Source organism: Pipra filicauda, unplaced genomic scaffold (genome assembly GCF_003945595.2).
Source record: "Pipra filicauda isolate LSUMZ 115617 unplaced genomic scaffold, ASM394559v2 scaffold36_size6622888_pilon, whole genome shotgun sequence".
Taxonomy (NCBI): Eukaryota; Metazoa; Chordata; class Aves; order Passeriformes; family Pipridae; genus Pipra; species Pipra filicauda.
This window is the reverse complement of record NW_024104498.1, coordinates 3089711-3106024: the sequence shown is the minus strand read 5'-3', so window position 1 is coordinate 3106024 and position 16314 is coordinate 3089711. Positions and strand designations below refer to the sequence as shown.

Here is a 16314-nt window from a genome sequence, read left to right as displayed (position 1 = left end):
CAAGTCCCACTCCTCCCTGAACACTGACAAGTATCTCAAAGTACATTACAATTTTTAGGCATCCACCTGTTCTAGCTATAATTTACCTTTCATCAACTGGAAATTACCATCCTCGTAGCTGAGACATGGCAAGATACTAGCATTGCTAGTCTGCTTCTATGCAAAGCAAAACAGACAGCCTTAGATCATCCTCTGTGATTTCTATTTTGTTTTTCAGCAAAACAAACCAGACACGGTTGTGTGCCGTTACCACATCTCAGCTGAAGCACAGTAGCTTCTTAAACTGCTTCATTTCCATCCTCAAAGACCCATCAAGTTCTGTTCTGTGATCCCCTAGGCAGAAGATGCAACGTTAATGGAGATTCTGGCTGTCATTCTCAAAAGCAGTTAGTGATCTGAATGCCTCAATTGCTAGTGTACCTAACCTGAAATACTTAAAAAGGTCCAATTTTCAGGAAATGATGAACACTCAAAAACTGCTGGGTGGTGGTTCCCACCCCCCTCAATGTATAAATCCAGAATCCATTTTACCTAATGTTTCCACCTAGAAAATCTTCTGCAAGACTAAAGCCCTAGTACTAGTCAAAAGAATGGGGAAAATAGTTTTCTTTTGCTAGCTGTGATGAAAATGCAACAAATCCATGCATTCTTCCAGTTTCACAAAATACAGCAGCCTCCTCTTGAACATGGATTTGTGAGTATTTTCTTCCAGAGTGATACACTGAAAACTCTCCTTTACAAAATACTATTATCAGCTTTCAGTGAAACCTACTTTACTGGACGTAATATAAAGCTTGATTTCCAGCACTGTCAGGCCAAAAAACCCACTCAATATTTCCAATCCACGTATTGCTGGTACTTGTCTTTACTACAAATGCCATTAGTTACCACCAGTAATCCCTGTCTTGCTGCCTGCCTCTCCTGAAAAACAGATCATAATTAGGAGAAGCCTTGGATCTCATCCCTGAGTTAATGATGAATAAAACCAAGGTACGAACAGAGAGAACAGTCAGAACAGTGAAATACTGGTAGCCTCTGCTGCTGTTCCTTACTCCACTAGTGGAACAATTCAGACTCTATTTTAGTCAGAGGAGTTTGGTGTCATGCAATTGTTCAGTCACAGCTCAGCAAACCTCATTATTTCAGGCCTCTTTAGAAATGCAGAGATTTGCCCTCGAGTACGATGGGATGTGCATCCCGATGGGATGTGTATCCGCTCGGTGTGGCACTCTGCCCCAGGAACAGCACAGCTGGTGCCTGTGATGGGCACAGCCCCGGGAGCTGGCACGGGCACCGGGAACCCCAGCACAGTCACAACTGCCTGCTTTTTAATCCGTCACCCTGCTGGGCTCTACTTCAAACCCAGAGTCTAACCAATACTGGCTGGTTTCAGCCAAGCCTATGCTGATAGCAGATAGAACGAAACCAAGTTAATTAGAGTTAAATGTAGCCTCAAAGGAGATCTCAGTACCAAAACTCCTTATGCACATTAACTTATACAGCATGTATTTTTAATGAGTTCAGCACTTGTCTCGAGTTTAGGAAACACACACATGGGGTGGCAGCTATTCAAAGCCGTTGCGCCAGAGCATGAGCAAGTGCTGACTCCGTGGGATGACAAGGTTATGTTGCCAGTTATGGTGATTCTACCTTTATTGCATAACCCTCAGACGACTAAATTAATTAAACAGGTAAAGTGACAGCACAAAAGCCACCTACCAACATACTGATCATATAACAGAAAAGGAAATGAAAAAGACCAGAGGGCTAAAAGCTTACGTTCAATTTTACAAATATGGTTAAATCTTGTAACATCTCCAGCATCTGCTGATCCTCTTTTTCATAAATAAACTTTTGAAAATATATATTTCAGTAGACAGCTAAAGCAAACACCTTCAAAGCAGAAGGGAGTTTTACAAGTGCGAATTTGGAGCTTTAAACCCCACCTTTCCCTCTCCACATACATTCTCCAACACACACTATGTGAAGCCAGGTAAATGACCAGCAGTCATGCCCTTCGGGCTCCAATATATTGAAACAACCCACTTATTTGTGAGATGAAAGGACCTGCAATGACTCTTAAGTCAGAAAAATATATTTAGCCATATATAAATAAGGCCGAGCTACGCCAACATATTCTGTCAATGCCCTTTTGAGCCCATCATTTAAGTACAGCCAGAAAATACTGCTCACTGGATTACAGTGAAAAGTAAAGGGTGACTTACTGCTTTGCTTTAAGTATTAGTATGTTCAAGCCAACGTGGCATTAACACACAATCAAACCACTTTGAAACACACGAGCTTTGTGCCAACGTTTTGTAGAAATACATAACCTCTATTACAGAAAACACCCCTTAAGGTAGAACATGGTATCGCAACACATTTTCCACAATGTATAAAAATTAAAGAATAAAAATGTTTAAAGTATTTAAGAGGACAGTGTGACACATTGACAAGTCAGAATGAAAAAAACCCTAATCATGTAGAAGTCTCAGTTTTAACTGCGATTCCAGTGGTAACACTGCTTGTATAAAAATCCCCCAAACCATGATCATGTAAATAGACAGTACTTCCCTAGCAATTGCCAGTTCAAATGAAAAATCCCAATTTTTTCTTTTAATATTTTCAAGCAGTATTCCCTTTAATAAATTTATTAACCTCATTTATTGACCTCAAAATGCAACTATACAACAATTCTAATTTAAACAAATGACAAAAGATTGCTTCAGGATACTCTGCTGTCTCAAAACTCCTGAAAACTTAATCTGTGTTCTGCTAATCTAGGTTACAATTTATCTTCAGGGGTTCTCCTGTAACATCATTCCTTGATGCTTTAGATTTAGCCTGACATGATTGAAAAGGCTTCCTTTTCTTTCTTCTCTCATTCATCTGAAGAGCAGAAGTACACCTTGTTCCCAAGCTCCCCTGTCCCCTCCCCCCAGATCAGACAGACTTTATTAAGGAAATTATCTTAAAAGAAAACCCTACAGATAAACTATGACCTAGATCAGGGAGATTCTGCCCAATTTATGTTCAAAAAAGTTGATTTACTTTAAAAGATGTTATCGCATGTCACTCAAACTGTACTTTCAGCCACGGTTTTTATGGACTGAGTCTGTCATCTTTTATTTCCTAAAACCTGAGTTTACTTTAAGAATGACAGAAGACCTTCTCAGGGTCAGCTGAAAGCATTCATAACTGCACACACCAGAAGGGAAGCGCTATAAAACCGAGAAGCCCTCAAGGACCACTGTTTTGCTGAGGAGCAGCATGACCAAGCTGCCGCCTCAGCTCCTGTGCAATGTCACTGCTCTTGGTTCAGTTCTGTCACCATCCAAGGGGGGTGGCTGTCTCCAGCCTGACACTGCTCTAATACGCTTCTGAACGCAATATAAAACAAAGTGCAGATGATTAGTTCAGAAATGTCACCCCAAAGATGACAGGGATGCTGCTGTAATTCAGATACTGTCCAGGTTTGCACCTCACTGAGTCAGCCCGTCACTGGGATGCACTCAGCCCTGCTGTCCAGTGCCAGCCTGGCTTCCTGCTGACAACTTCATGGAACAGGTGAGCCTGCAGCGAGTGCGGGAACTGGTGGGGAACAGGGGATCTGACCCATCTGTACCACTATGTACTCAGGACCTGTTCATCTCCCAAATCCTGAGCTGTGGGAAAAGGGGATGCAGTATTCCAGCTCTCTTCTTCAGTGGGCACAGCAGCCCAGAGCCTTCCTGCTCACACTCCTGCCTGCCCCCAAATGCAATCCTGCCAACCCCAGGCTCACCTGTGAGGAAAACCAAGCATGCCATATGCCACACCAGCACCTCCTTCCCTGGCCTGCTGCTTCAGTGAAACACGAGGTTTCTGAAAGCAGCCCTCCCTTCCTGTTGTCTCTGAGTAACCTCTCGGGTGGCACATCCCGAAACCTGAGCACCACCTCCTACTGCACCTGCCACTGCCCAACCCAGCACCATGGGACGGCAGGATCTATCCCACAAGGCTTTGAGCCCAAAATCCCAGTAGCAGGCTTTCTCCAATCCTCAGGAGCACATCAGCAATACTTTCAAACACACAAGACATACCTACAGTACGTGCTTCAGTCTCCACTTAAACGACAGGAACCGTTCCTGGTTTTAGAGAAATGATGTTTGTTTCAGGCATCAGCATCTTAGCTAATGGGTTTTTGCTTCTCTTCTACGCTCCACAAATACTGGGCTGAGTAATGCATAGCCTAATTGACTGTTAAGGTCATTGGCCTGCTCTTTAATCTTATTTAGTACACTTTGAGACAGTTCATGAGTCATTAGGGCTTCATTCTTGGGGACACAAGGACATGTAATATACATTAATAAAGAGCATAAATGTAATCTAATGTGTGTGTTTTATTTTACAGATTGTGAAATTAGAAAGGTGGCATTAAATATTTCTTTGCAATGTTATAACTTTAACAACGCTGATGATTTTAGTATACAATAAGAATATTTGTCAGAGCCTGCTGGTGTATTCCTAACTTATAACATTGCTCTACGTCTAAGAAAATTCTGTAAGTAGTAAAAGTCACACTTTAAATACCAACTTGAAGTGAAAAAAGGGCTCAAGGGAGACCTAACTTAAAAATTCCTTATTTGAAGGGGAAAAGAGAGACATTTTTCAAGCTGTTACTCATTATATTAGATTTTATGATGCAAATTATAATTCAGTGCGCGCATGTGTCAGGAACTTTGCAATACTTTTGAAAGGGATCAGAATCACTAATCAGGCACTGAAATCCAATTTCTGGGAGAATCTGGGAGCTCAAAGCCGAACATTTTCGCTGGTTTGGAAAGATCTTTGAAAAATTAAGTTAAACAGTAATTATACATAACTATGCTTGAGAAACTTTACACCTGTCTTGACATGAATCAGATCTTTGCATGGATGATGAAATTCTTGGCATTGCTTTAGGTGATTGGGATGGCATTAGCTTAGGCAGGGTAAGAATTCAAGAGCCACAAGCCTAGACAGGTAGGATAAAGGAGTTACTGACTCAAAAGGCATGGCAGCTTATCTGTGGAAGTCTAAACATGTTAATCATTTAACATAAACAGATCTGCTGATATTTTTAGAAAGGCATTTCAACTCATAAGTAACAATGTTAAAAAAAGGACACCAGTAACCCTAATCATATTTTCCACAGGTCCTCTCAGCTCCTTGCAGATTGTTGCTACTAAAACTCGAACTGGGGGAAGGGGGGGAGGAGGAAAGAAAGAAAAAAAGCCAAAGACAGGTAGCTGGGTTTGGTATTAGTACAATAAAGAAGTTGTTGGCAATTAGCCTTTGACTGCTGGCTGTGCTACAGACTCCTGCAACCTTTGTCTCCCTCTGCTTCAGTTCCCAGTCCATAAAACGAAGGTGATAATGTTTCCCTACCTCACAGGAACGTTCTCAGAATAAATCCATAAATGCCTGGGAGACGCTGAGACACCACTGTGACAGAGGCCATAAAAATACCTAGGGGGAAAAAAAAAAAACAACAACATAAGGATAAGTGTCATAAGTGACCATAACAGCAGAGATATTCACAGGTTAAATGCAAAACACAGAGGTTTAAACTTCACTTAATGACATGAGTTCTCCATCCTGGGGGAGAAGCAGTTCAGTTAAGCACATATTCCCATTACAACACTTTCAAAGCCATGACAGCAAGGGACAATTTCCCTTTTCCTCCTCGGACTCAACACGATAATCCACCACCAGGTGCAAGTGGGAAAGCTGTTTCCTCTACAGGCCCTCCATGACAAGTATCACATCCAAGAACCCCAATCACAGCAATAGACCCCCACATACTGACAGTGCTCTTCCTCAGCCTCCATATCCAGTGCCTACTGCACAGCTGAGCTCCTCCAATAGTTAAAAAACTTCTTTCAGCCTAACATTTATTCCTGAACAGATTTTATCCATTTGTTTTCATGCCAACATTGATCCAGCAGCTTAAATAGCTTTTCCCTATCTCCGAAGTTTATTTCCCTGACAATAAAAAATGAATTACACCACCTCCCTGTCAGGGCTCATCTGCCCACCCAAACCAAGCAAGTTCTTGGAGTTTGCTCTCAGGTGACTCCCCATCCTCAATATTACCTGCCTCCTCTGTCACCCCACTTCAGCATCTTCTGCCCAGCCCTATCCTTGTGGCTTGCTGGCACCTTGTGACTTCACAAAGGTGTGTTTCTCCAGCACTTCCAACTGGTAACCCCCTCCTTCCAACCCAGCTCAGAGCAAAAGTTTCTCTCCTAATGCCTCCTAAGGTTACGACTCTGCATGCCATCACCATGGAAATAAGTCCCACTTTGACTGTTCTGGGTCTCAAGCTCTTTCTGAAATATATCCTGACCCTTCACAGCTCTGACTGTGCCTCCTATCCGTCTGACCCGCAGTGCTCTGCTCTGTGGTGCCAGGGATATCACAGGGAACATGCACAGTCTCCCCCAAAACATACCTCCTATCTTCAGTGTCAACTCAGCTTAGCAACTGATGGCTTGAGCTCAATTACACCACTAAGTGTTCTTTAACGTGAGCCAAATAACTACATCCCTCAGAAGGATAAGTGATTCAAAATTATGCAAATGCACAGAATGCATAATTTAGCCTTTATCATTTACGAAGTACTCATTTTGCAAACAGTTTCAGCACTCTTACAGAGAGTGTGACAATGCCCTGAAATCCGGGTGTCTGACAGTCGCTGCGTCATGCACTGACCATCATATCCTCGGTGGGAGAGGGAGAGGGTTTGCCCCAGCTCAGAGGTGGGACACGGGGCTGGGACAGCCTGCCTGCCCACTGCCCCCTGTGCTCAGAGGTACCTCCACCTATCCCCCTCATACACACCCCTCTCTCATCCCCTCACCAACACAGTTGAGCAGCACAACAAAAATCCCCTCACTTTTTTCCCATTTTTGAGGGCAGTTCCCCTCCTCCTGGTACAGTGTGTGGAACCAGCTCAGGAGCTGCTCAGACAAGCACTGGAGCTGGTAGGAGGGGAGCAGCACTCCCCCCCTTCTGCTGGCAACCTGCCCCAGATCAGACTGGGATGTATTGGAAACCTCAGCCCAGGGAACCAGAATACACTCACCTTTCCAAGGACTCAGATCCATTTAAAACTGTACTCTAATAACCTTCACAAACAAATATATTATGCAATTTATGTTATGCAGCGTTGACTTCAATGACTCTGTAGCAGTGCTTACACTACTATATTTACTTCTGGTACACACTGGCAGCCTTCACTGCAATCATTCTGAGCGTGTTCCTGTTATAAACCTGGAGGTCTTACCCCGCCAATATCTATGCACAATGTTCCTCAGTATGTTTTCTATATTTTCCAGAATTTTGACTAAGTTGTTCCTCTTTCTTCTGTCCCTTCAAGCTTCTTCGTCTAGAACATGTCCCACCTTTTCCCCCCTTTCACACAGGCTCCCAGTTTTCTACCCCTGCACCTTTCCCTCAGTATAAGGTCTCCAATTCCCACCTTCAGCTTGTCCCACACTGTTGATTTCCATCCCTCAGGTGCGAATTTCAGACAAGCACCCTGGCACCTCCTGCCAGGCTTCCGGAAATTTGAGGAAAGCCCTCTTTCAGGCATGCACACATCCACTTTGATGCTCACGACCCAGATTAGCATACTAAAGAAGAGAGATTACACATATTTGGCTTCTCCCTTCCCCCACAACTAACAGGATGACCATATTTCAGTACTGGCTCTTTCCACTCTCTTCATCAATCTGCTGTAAGAATGGCAATAGCATCTGAATGGAATCCATCCAGCAGCAAGTGGTTTGTTAAACCCCAGGACATGCTGCATACAGAGAAGGATACTTAAGCTACTTAAAAGACAACCCTTTATTACATGCATAAAAATGCTTGAAATTTCTCTAAGCCAACACTTGAAATTAATAATCTCCTTTAAACATATCAGTCTCTGCTGCTGATTGTTATATTGGTTTTTATGCATTTTTTTAATTTATTCTTTAAAAACCCTATAGAATTTCCTGTAGTTCTCACTGACATAGTTGAGGTCATCCATGGTACACACTCATGTATTTCACTATAAACTCCTTTCTCCCAAAAGCATAAGTAGATTTTGCATTTGTATAGTAGGGGCAGTTCAAGTCAACTATTCTCAGCTACACCACAGTGACTCTACTGATAAGAAAAGGAAGGGGAAACAGTCACCAAAAAAAAAAAAAACAACCAACAAACCACCTCTTCTACATTGGAAATATTAAGACAAAGAGCAAAGAATTTTAAGATGAGGTTAGAAAATACTCTCAGTCATACCAAGCACTGTTTAACATGCAGTTTAAGACTTGGAAATCCCTGCCACAAGAGGACCCATGCATGCTAAAGTGATCACTTCAGCTCTGAATTTCTTTGCATGTGTTTGTCTGACACATATTTAAAATTTTACACTGATTCAGTTTTGGATGTCATAGCCAACTTTATAAAACAGATGTTCTGCTTATAGGGGGAGAGGTATTTGCTGCTGAGGATTAAACATTAACAGAACAAAATAATCAGCAATGACGAAAGCGGTGATGGCAGTTCACTGGAGATAACCTCCTCCCTGAAGCACACTGCAGTCTCCATCGCGTTAATTTAGGCTGTTAGAAGCCTCGAGTGACTATACCAACAAGAGAGACCATACCAACAGGATTTTAGCACACAACTTCCCCCCCCTCCCATAAGTTAAACTCAAAGCCAGGCTGCCGGGAGTAAGTGCTGTGCTGCACGTCCCCTGCAGCACCCTGAGCAAGAGCCCAGCACCTCCAGCTGCACCTGGGCACCTCTGCTGCTGAAAGCATGAGCACCACCTGGGTTTTCCCAATTTCCATGTGCCAAGCCCAGAAGAGTATTTTCTGGAAGTCTTCAAGGCTGCTTTTTCAATCCGTGAGACAGTATTTACTGATCAGACGATACCAGTAGCCATGAGCCTTTCATGCAGCATTGACAACAGCAAGGAATTCCTCACCTCTTAGTAAGCTCACACACTGTTTGACGCAGCAAGAGGCACTTCGAAGGGCCAAGAAAAGCCACTACTTATCACAAGAAAATGGCAAATTGTGAAAATCCTGTATTGCAAGGTTAGCTGCCTAGGCACGGTTTTAATAGAGCTCCATAAATACCTCAGTCTAACACTGACAGAGGTTAAAAACCTATTATCTTTCCCAAATGACAGTGTGAACACATGTTCAATCGTACACCCCGCCTCACCAACCTACAAAGTAGATTCTGCTCTTTCAGCTTCCACAAATACAAACCACAGGGAGCTTTTTAAATGAAAGCATTATGAAGATTACATTAGGCAAGTTTGATCTACTGTAAAACACTCGCACACAACATTAAGAGGCAGAACAACCTTTAACACCTGCTTTCTCTTCAAACATAGCTCTATCTCTGAGCATGGCTTGGCTCCTGATGGGATGAAATCTCAAACTAATTCGCAAAGAACACTTTAAATGTCTGGGACCTAAGTGGTCCACTAATACCAAACTGGTGAGAATATTCTCCCAGAAGCACATACTCCAGAGAGCTGCTCAGCCAGCTGCCACCCCGCAGCACGGATCCACAGGGCAAAGAATGTTTTCATCCGTGGTGTGAAATGTTGTGACACAAGAGGAGGTGCGGCAGCTGGAAAAGGAGTGCGCAATCCGAGCAGTGCTGAAAAGTCATCATCATAAATATTCACAAGCAGGCTGATTTGTTTTCTTGCTAATGGCGCATTGTTATTCACAAATATTAATTAGCCTCCAAATACCACCTGTTACTCAGCCCTCCCCTCTGCTGAGTGCCATGGGCTCCCTGGCTGCCGAGGCTTGCAGACCCTCCGTGCTGCTCAGAGATTTAATGATGTTTCAACTTCCACAGCTCACTCAGCTACTGGGAGGAGAGGCAGGGAATAATTACTTACTTATGTCTTTCTCTGCTGACCCCTCCGGAGGATGAAATGAACAGCTTTAATGGTCTCTGAAGGGAGGCTAGTCCACTCCTCCTTAGATGGGAAGGATGACAACTGCACCACTAGGTCTTTGGAGTGGAGAACACTTTTTAAAGATCCAAACTTCAAAGATCTCAAAAGGTGAGAGTTCAAACTCAAAATTTCTCCCCATTGGAGGAAGGAAAGCTGCTAATGCAATCACTCGTGTTTCCAGCAATCACTCACACTTCAGACAGAGCTGAGGCACCAGGAATTGCCTGTCACATCCTACAGTACAAATAAATCTCAGTCTGCCTGGAGGAAAGCTGTTACAAATCTCGGCAATTTTCTCTGGATTTCTTTAGATCACTTCCTCAAAGGGTCTCTCTGTAGGTAAGAGGTACAGATGCAGGCACACAGCCAATACAAGATTCCTCCTCCCCACCAGCAACAGCAAATGTGTTCTCTCCTCTTCCTAATCATGTGCATCACCCTTAACATGAGAAAGTTGGGCAGAGCATTGGTGAAACTAGGCAAAGCACTAGTAAAATGCACAAGTTGGTAGCACACCTAAGGTTGAAGATGAAATGAATGATGAAGTACTGTCTTGGTCTCTACAAACCCTGGATGGAAGATCCCTCAGACCTCTGAAACACACACATCCTGCTCAGTGTCAAGCAGAGACAACCAGGGAGTACGAGCTTATCGTGATGAATCCAAACTCATACAATAAAAGGAATGGGACTACTTTGAGCGTGGGCTCACACCTAGTCCCACTGGAGGAGGTGAACCTGAAGCGTCCTCCTCACAGCTGCCAGTAGAAAGACTCAAGCTCCAAAACCCAGCATTTGGCACTTCCATCATCTCAGGAAGCAGTGCTGCCTTTTCAGTGCAAATGCAGCACGAAGGTTGTTATCCCACAGCTGACAGACTCGATACCAAGGCACAGACATCACCTTGTATGCTTCCCAGGAAGGAGACACAATCTATTCAATACACCTTTCTGCAGCATCAGATTTTTCTTACCAACCAGCATGATTTCACTGGTACAGTCCAGCCTTAATCCTTCTTAACAGGTTTTATGCATTGAGCCATTAACTATACAGAACAACTGGAGGAGAACAGAAATCACAGATTTAAGGTGAAAAATTGGAGCAGTTTTTGCTGGAAAACATAACTAAGGCACAATTTAACTTTATCCTGGCTAAATATGGAACAGGGGATACAAGGGCTTGATATCCTTAAACTCCCCCCCAAAAAAAAATAATCTCTGCCATAGCTCCTGCATGCAGCAATAACCCAGGACTATCAGGATTTTCTGAGAGTTTAGTTAGTCTCACACTGAAGTTCCTAAGATTATAAAACCAGCAAGTGGGAGGGCAAGGAGCACACAAGAATATCTAAAGCCATTTTCCCAGTGAGTGACAAACACAGTACTGAATTTCTTAGGGACTCGGATGGCTGGAGCTGAAGTTAAGCTTCACTAGAGCTATATTTAGTTCTGCACAAATACAAATTAGGAAACACTTTCTTCCCAGTTACTAATGCAGTGTGACAGGAAACAATTATTTGCTCAGTGTCTAATGTTACCTTTGGTGAACATCTAGCTTGCAGAAATTGTATATTGTATAATAGAGAACAAAGTTGATATTCTGCAAATCAGTGAGAAAACTTATTTAAGATGAAGCAGCATTTGAGTTGCACATGTCTGAGCTACACTGGTCGTAGCTATGCAGACAGTTAGTGCTGAGGCTTCTTCTGCTTTGATACTAAACTACAAAGTGAGTTTGTTTTCCAAAAAGTACATTAATTTATTCAAGAACTCTGTGGATATCTAAAGAATATCATGGCTCCTCCTCCAAAGCGTAAAACAGAGCTGGGCACAAAGACAGAACAATTAAAATAAAAATAAAATTCATCTTTTATGATTTCAAGTGCCAGTTTATCTCTATGAAAAATGCAATTCTGTGTCACAAGGGAGCTCTCAGCTCAGCAATCGCTTCAGTCTTCAACGTCTACAAAACACAAAAGATAACAAAATGCATGATTCAAATGAAGGGCTAGTTAGACCTTGGAGAACCAAGCCATGATTGTATAAAGGAATCCCACGTGCTTCTGAAGTGCTCAAAAGGCCGCCCTCAAAAAATCCTAGGCATGTGGCTGAGAAGAAACCCTGCTCCTGCCTACTACAGCAAGAATGCCAACTAACAGGCTTGGAGTTTCCAAGCCACCCACCACAGTATCCTTACAGGCTAAGGAAGTTAGAAAGCACACAACCCCACTGCAGAAACATGTCCTTTCTTCTGGCACCACCAGGCAAACACTTGCCAGGCCCTTCACTGTACTGATTCACATGAGTATTTCTAGAGCTGGAGGAGGTGCCATTTCGTGCTTGGCTTAAGTGATTAAGACCCAATATAACCAGAAAGATGCATTAAGTGTCTGCATTCTGATGTGCTGGTGACCTTTCCAGTTGCAGCTCCCTTTGAGATGGAGGGCAGATGAGCACTTGGCACCAGCCAAAAGACCATCAACAGCCAAGACTTCTCGAGCCAAAGCTGGACTACTAAAATACATGCACGTCTTTGCCTAACCTTTCCCAGCTTTCTTCTGGGAAAAAAAAGGAGCTGATAAACATTTGGTTTCTTGGTAGTGTTTTGTAAAAGATTATCTATTATTTTGACAGTAGGTTCTGGGAGCAGGCGAGAGTGAAATGTGAGTTCTGGGCACAAAGCAAACAAACCTCTCAATGTAAGGCAAAACATTTCTTAAGACATTCTGAACAATCTCTCTTACCTGCAAGTGCCAGGCATGACTAATTTTGATGAATAAGTTACAAGGATTTCCAGGGAGAAATGACACCTCCACTACTCCCACCTGTATAAAATCTAGGAACATTGCTTATATGCTCTATCTTCTTCGAGGATCCGGAGGCAAGGGGGAAAGATTCAGGTTTGACCAGGAATTTTGCTTCAGGTGCCCATAAGGTCCTGCCTGTGGTTTACTTGCTACATGTTTACTATAACAAGGTAATTCCTACAGCACTGTCTATATTGATCAGCAAAACCAGTGCTGAAATCAAAGACTTATCTTGTCTACACGGTTAGAGGGAAGGGGGGCTAAATTTTTGTCAGATATATCCAACTGACATGCTACCATGTTATTCCAGCACAGCTGTACATCTCGCCCCCATTTCCAATAGCATCAAAGGAGCGGGAACAATCGCGGATCCACATCACGGGGTAGAGGTGCACATCAATATTCAGCCCACAGATCTCGCTAGTACCAAAAGGGCAGCAGCTACGTCATTTTGTTCAGAGATGTACCAGATTAAAGGCTTTCCTCTTTCAGCAGCACTCACACAGCCAGAGTGGTACGCCAATAAAGGCACGAGCCTGATAAAACAAGAAGTAGCCGAAGCTCTTCATGCAGCTGATGCAACATCCGTGTATTTTCTCCCTTACTCGTGTTATTCCTGTACATATAACACTACAGCAACACTCTCCGTGACTCAACAAGAATAGCTGGTGTCAAACTTTGCTGAAGAGACCAGACTGGACTTTCAGCAGTCAAGCACACATAGGCCACGTTCACCTAGTTTCCAAGAAGCATTAAAGTTATTATATGACTCAACACTGCTCCTTGACTGTTCTCGCAAAAGAGAGGACACAAAGCATAACAGGGCTCTGTGTTGGAACAAGATGAACAATTTGCCTGGAACAGACTCCTTTTCACTAGAAATCTCATTTCACACCTTCTCTCACTCCTCCAAAGACTCATCCACTTGCCCTCTTTATCACAGTGCTAAAATAATCAGGAGGAAAAGTAGGAACCTCCTTTCTGATATGGGTTCCCGTGTAGCGCCTCCTCTCCCCCTTCTTAGAGTACTGAGCTTTGAAACAAATGTATAATATGAATGGAGCCTTGAAGAACTTAACAGAGCTTTACAGAATGAGGAAGCAAGGATGACTGGCATACAAATTATTATTAGCTACTGAGTAATCAAAGGGATAAAGACACATGTTTCAAGAATTAAGAGTAGCTAATTATTAGTAATTAGGATTAGTGTTACTCTTTTTAAGAAATTAACTACTACACATCAGCCTAATGTGTCTTTTCTTGCCTACAGAATATCTAGTACTGGACGGGATGCCTGAATGATGGTTCTCTTTTCATCCAAATCATCCACTCCCCAAACAGCCACCCCAACCTTGGAGTCTGCCAAGGGTAAACCAGAAGAAATATTTTGTTCTATATACAAGATCTCAAAACCCCAGCTCTCCACATTGTATAAGCCACAGTAACAGGGCTGTCCAAGAAAAACCTGTGCTGATACTCAACTAGCTTGGAAAAGAGAAAAGGAGCAGAACTTTGCCACTGCCATTTTGCCCAGGATGAGCTAGAAAGGAGCACTCTCCAGGCACTGCTCAGTGGTTCCCCACCTTGTCTTTTGCAAGGTTTTAACTCCACATCAAGCACATTCCTGCAGAGAACTGACTTTAAGGGAATCAATCTAGAGAAATTTGAAGGCTTTTAGAACAAGAGAAAACCACACGGGTAACTTGCCAACACCAGCAGAGCAGAACAGCTCTAGCACTGGGGTGCAGAAATGAATTTGAGACAGTAAGACATCCAAACAACTACATTACTACAAACTTTTAAGAGTGACACTGATAGGCCAGACAGCATGAAATCAGAGCTAGGGTTGTTCTTTTGAGGATTAGTGGCTCTTAGCCTTCTTTGGTTGCCTTATGGCTTACTCCACATGAAGTAAATTCAGATGGTAATGGAAAAAAGAATTATAAGAATCATTCCAAAATTAATGCAATACAGTGGAATGGTTTGATTGGTTTTAATCCATCACAATTGACTCAGACTGTCACAACAGGATAATCTTCAAGCAGCTAGCAATAACATCTTGCTCCGGCATACAACCAAGAAAGGCAATAAACAGCATGAAGGAAAATTTCAGAGGAACTATTAGATCAAGTTCACATTAGTGTTGCCAGAAATGTGTCCTCTACTGCACTGAAGAGCTGATGTTTATCTGTCTCTCTACAAGGCTATTGATATAAAGCCCAAAGACCCTTAAGAATGTATTAACGCTGGAGAATTAGCAGCAACATCCAAACCAGTAAACAGCTACAACAAGCAAACCCTCACTTTAAGTATAATCAAGCTTTCTTAACACCTTTATGAGACATACTACGTTTTTTCTTTCCTTCTCCTTTAAAAGGGGCATGAAAAATTAGAAATGAAGTGGCATCAGTCTGCATGAACCAAACATGTATTCCTTTCAGCAGCAGCAATGCTGCTGTCCCAGACAAGAGCTGGAACTGCAGGTCATTCACACTGGAACATCCAATCCCTGCCAACTGACTAAAGGCGAGCTGCAGCTTAACATTAAAATACAAGTGTCTAAAGTGAACGTAGATTAACACATTTCCTATATCACACATTCATTACTATGGAGCATCCATTCAGATGAGGGATACACTCACAAAATCTACACGAGCATATTTTTAAATAAACAACTTTTCCCACTCCCAGAATTATCATGAGTTATAATCCCCAGTGAGTGATCTTCTATAACAGAAAGTATTAAAACAAAGTCCACTCTAAAAAGATATTTACAATACAAACGCTCTAATTTTCACTTCGTAAAATAAGCCAAAATCCTGTCTCAGAAATGCCTGTATTTCAATTTTATATATGTGAATAAAGCACCAAAAAAAATGAATATCTTGATAATAGTAAAATAAATGCATCACATACCCATTTTGCTCTACAATTCGACCTTTATACCATCATGCACTGAAATATTTGTGTCTTTTGAAACTCACAGAAAACTGTATGTGACACCAATGCAACAAACACACTACAACACAGACTCCCACATTACTTATAATGGCTATATCAGCACTACATATTTAGAAGGATGTTAACAGTACCGAATACTACAGTAAAAATGGACAGTTTTGGATAGTCAGAATTCTTATTTCTTGTAATCACAAATACAAGAAATCATAATTTCTTGTGACCACGTAACATTCTTGTATAAGTGACATCCAATAAAAGAATCCCTCAGATAAATTCACGTCTCCTTCCACATCAAGGGTTTTTCCTTGAGAAGCAAAATAAATGTTTACTTTGAATGTTTATTTAAATAATGTCCTAAAGTACTTAATAAAAATTAGACTTATGTTTCTAATTTTATATACTTGTAAATACATATAACATTAAAATTAATTTATATATCAAAAGTATTCAAATTTAATATACCTTCAAAAACCCTATATTTGCTTCCCATGTCTACAAGAAAGGGAAATCACCAGACTAAACAACTGAAAGTAATGCACTAAACC

General features: G+C 42.1%; 1 protein-coding gene across 18 annotated transcripts in view; it reads right to left on the bottom strand.

Moving 5' to 3' along the window:
* PTPRF (protein tyrosine phosphatase receptor type F) overlaps window positions 1-16314 on the bottom strand; it is a 376508-nt gene that overhangs the window by 281604 nt on the left and 78590 nt on the right. For all 18 annotated transcript variants that reach the window (XM_027747288.2, XM_027747286.2, XM_027747295.2 and 15 more), the window contains exon 2: window positions 5410-5490. The gene's annotated coding sequence lies outside the window, so the exon portion shown is untranslated. The remainder of the gene's footprint in view (window positions 1-5409; window positions 5491-16314) is intronic.